The sequence below is a fragment of the Rousettus aegyptiacus genome, unplaced genomic scaffold (genome assembly GCF_014176215.1).
Source record: "Rousettus aegyptiacus isolate mRouAeg1 unplaced genomic scaffold, mRouAeg1.p scaffold_m13_p_1, whole genome shotgun sequence".
NCBI lineage: Eukaryota > Metazoa > Chordata > Mammalia > Chiroptera > Pteropodidae > Rousettus > Rousettus aegyptiacus.
Genome location: NW_023416284.1, coordinates 140123976 through 140128180, shown reverse-complemented (window position 1 = coordinate 140128180; position 4205 = coordinate 140123976).

Sequence of the window (4205 nt, the reverse complement as noted above, 5' to 3'; positions counted from 1 at the left end):
ACAACTAAATATACACACCATCTCAATAATTCTCTCAAGGTATTCTTATATGATTCTACCCCTTTAAAATATCTCAAAAATTTTATTTTAAATAAACATAAAGATGATATAATTAGTATGAAAACAACAACAAAAAATCTAGTTAGATGATCTCCTTTTGAAGTATGTTTATTTTCTAGTTTTAACACAAATAATCAGCAGAAGGAAAAACAATTTGTTAGCATCATACATTTTTATCAAATTATGAAATATTTTAGGTTTTTTTTCCCAGAAAAACAACTATATTGGATTAGAGTTTGGTAGGAATAGACTTTAATTACTCCAATTTTTTTTTTTCAAAATACACCTATTAGGAAAGAATGTTGCCTTTGCCTTTTGCTACATTTTAAGATATATAAATGTAAAATCATTATGTTGTACCCTTGAAACTAATATACTATTGCATGCCAACTATTCTTTAATTAAAAAAAAAAAGCGTGGTTCAAACAAGAGAATCGACGTCACATAGGTCTTATCAGAAATACTTGTGCTATACCCCAATCTTACCAAATCAGAATCTCCATTTTAATTATTTTGCTAAGATAATTCTCATGTACAGTATAGTTTGAAAAGCTCTTACCTGGAATATAGCAAGTTTTTCTTAAAAAACAGTATATATAAGAAATCAATGGAGATATAAGTAGAAACAAGGTCAGGAGCAAGAAAGAATGATGAAGATTGATTTTCTGTTTGTCATTTATTTTATTTATTTTGCATTTTATTTTACTATCAGTTTCAAGTATATGGTACATTGGTTATAGTTTATAAAAGAATCCCCCTGATTATTACCCATCTGGCTCTACACATAGCCATTACTTACTGCCGGCTACATTCCCTAAGTTGTATTCCCCATACCTGAGACCATCTCTCAACCACTAATTTATATATCTTTAACCTTTAATCACTTTTTTTGTGATTTTTTTCATAGAAACTGTTTATATTTATAATTAAGTATTATGAATTATAGGCATAATTTCTTTAACTATGCTGTCATATATTTCAATTACTCAAAGATAATGCATATATAGAATTTCTTGTATGTACCAGACCTTGTATGTATACTGACAAGCACATGTGAACAAGATAGGAAGTCCCATGCCCTCATATAATTTATCATCTAAAATGACAGAGTGTGAAACTATCAAAGAGACATCAAAAGTCTTAAGGAGAGCCAATGATGTTTGGTTTTACATAGGGAATACCAAGCTCAGGTTGACTCAGAGACTGAGCTCGAATTTGGATATTCCTTTTGTTCCTATATGGGTTCAATCTTTTATGAACATGGTTGAATATATGGTGTTGACTTACCTGCAGAGAATTTTCTTTCATCACCACTTCTCCTGATGTCTGACATTTGAATAAATAAGCCTGCTCTTTTAACAAAAGGGCAAGGTTTTGGATTCAGGTGTCTTCTGTTGAAAACTACTCATAAATGGCAAAATCCCTGGGCTGGGGTAACATACTAAGTCATTAATATCAATGAAAATGTTAATGTGGGTTTAGAAAATCATAATGAAGTAGTGTATAGATTTTCTAGAATTATGAGTGAGACCTTTATGGAGTGTATCTCTTAATGACACTGTAAAATAAATTGTTAATTTGCTAGGCAAATAAAGGGTTTTTGTTGGTTGTTGTTATGTGTGAATTTATTTATTTTTACTGAAGCCAAACATTAAGAAAATATTTGGAAGTCCTTTGTGTTTTTTAAATGTAAATATTTTCTTTTTGCATTTTGTTGTTTGTATCAGTTGACCATATAGCAGTGTCTCTATTGATTAATATCCTAGTTATATATACAAAATTTTGATCCATTTTTATAGTTGTAGCAAATACTTTTTTATTCAAAAGTATAAACTTTTTGTGGTTTTTATTTTGACAGAAACTTTTATCATTTTATAGAAACAGATCTGTCAATATATTATTTTAATTTTTTTAAATATAACATTTATAAATTCATATATACATATTCACATATAAATATATTCTAATTTTAACTCTATCCCACTTGGTATTTTAGGTATGCTTGTATATGTGTATATGTTTTGCACTGATGATCTATATATCATTCCCTTCTCAAATTATTGACTCACTTGTTCAATAATTATTCTTTTATTTTTATGTTAAAATTTTACATGAATTAAGATTTATTTCTGTGGTGGTAAGCCATACTATACTATCTATTAATGTGCTATGACCTCATCATATTATCAGTATGTTTCTAAGGAAAAGATGTTTCCAATACTTTCTGTTACATAACATGGCTTAGCCCAGTTAGAAAGTAAAGAGACAATTCCTCTTCTACTTGAGGATATTTATCATTTTTTTTCCCTAATACACAGAAGTCATTTCTCTTTAGTTCTACTCATGCTAAACCCAAATCAGAGCAAAATGACCCCTGAAAAATCATTCTGGAATGAATCAATTGGTTTTTCCTTACCTCAATTATATCAATCCATAGACAGAAATGTAGTTATAATGACATGGAATATTTTATTTCTGTTGCTCCACTACTCCAAGTCGAGCTAGGTGAAAATAGAGAAAGAGATGTCAAGAGAATACTTAAGAAAGAAAGAGAATATATATTTTCTATATTATATGTGTATGTATTCGATAGATTTAACATGTATATTAAAGTATATAACAAATATTTAGAAATTCATGTGTATATTAGTATATAGATTTATGTTATATATAAATAATTATATGCATTATGATATAATATATAATTATGTTATATTACATTACATACATTATTCCATATATACATGCATATTCCATCTCTACCATATTTTTTCTCCCTTTCTCTTATTTTTATCAATTAGCATATTATATAACTATACTTAGGTGAAGAAATAATTAAATTTCATAACAAAAATGGGCGATTGCTTCAAAGAGACAACATAGAAAGAATGAAGAAGAAAATGTTTCTTCTTCTATTTCCTTTAAGTATAAAGAATGTAATGACCTTCAAATCCAGAAAGAGAAAGGTGGTGCGAATGACGAATGTTTTCTTCTCCCTGCAACAGCAAATACGTGGAAAAATGCATCATTTTAAAGCACTATATAAAAGTGTATATTTTTCCCAGAATTGTGAGATTTTGATATAATCATTTATATTTTAAATCAATCTCTTGTCATCTTACCTTGCTGTAGTAGTTTAGCCATCTGATCACCTCTTCTCTTTTGACATTTCCCTAGTTGTAGGGGTTTGGCACCTTTCGGGTTCTTCGGAACCTTATATAGTGTTTTAACTGTGGTCTCAGTTGTGTCATAAATAGAAAGGTCAACACTCACTAGCTTCATAACATAATGTCTCTGTGTACCCTAGGGTGTATTTCTTTACTCCAATATTGTTTCTTTGATTGTTTTTAACAGAGTCAATGTGTTTTCCTCAGGTTCATCTATCACAAAGCAATTTACGGTGCCTTGCGAAACTCTACTACCTTGGAAAGAATGTATTTATGTTTTCTTTGGCTCAAAGTGAATGACTCAGGTAGTATCATATCCCTGAGGCTTTGTTCTTCAGGTTCTTTTTGTTTAAAGAAAATACATTTAGGTCGGACACTGAAAAAGGGACTATGTTTAGCAGTAAGAACTGGGAAAACATTGCTTGGAAAGTGAACTTTCTTAGCAAAAGTTTGTTGAACTTAAGAGCCTTAAAACTTAAAGAGCTTTATATTACATGTAAAAACCTTATACTATTTAAAATTGAAGAAAATTTAAAATTACTAATAAAGAAAATAGTTAAAACTTTTAATTAATAAAAAAATAAGATATTGTTATAATTTCCTACCTGTGTCAATTATATTACTCTACCATCACTCTAATGCAAAATGAAAAATACTATATTCATCCCCGTGACAATTTAAAATGGGCTTCGCATGTAATTAAATATCTGATGTGCACTACTGAGCCTGTAGTATAAGAATCCATTAATAAGCAGAATCTCAGGGAATATTTCTTCTATTTTTTGCCACTATAATTTTGTAAGCACACAATCGGAATAGTATAGTTACATATTATAGTGGGATTTTGGAAGGCCTTCTAAAATATTTCATAAGGTGAAGCTAATTTGGAAACATATGATCTGGTTTTCCATTCCCTGTATGTTTCTGGGGTTAGACTTGAACACGGAAGGGGGGGGGGGGGGGAATCTTGATAGATTT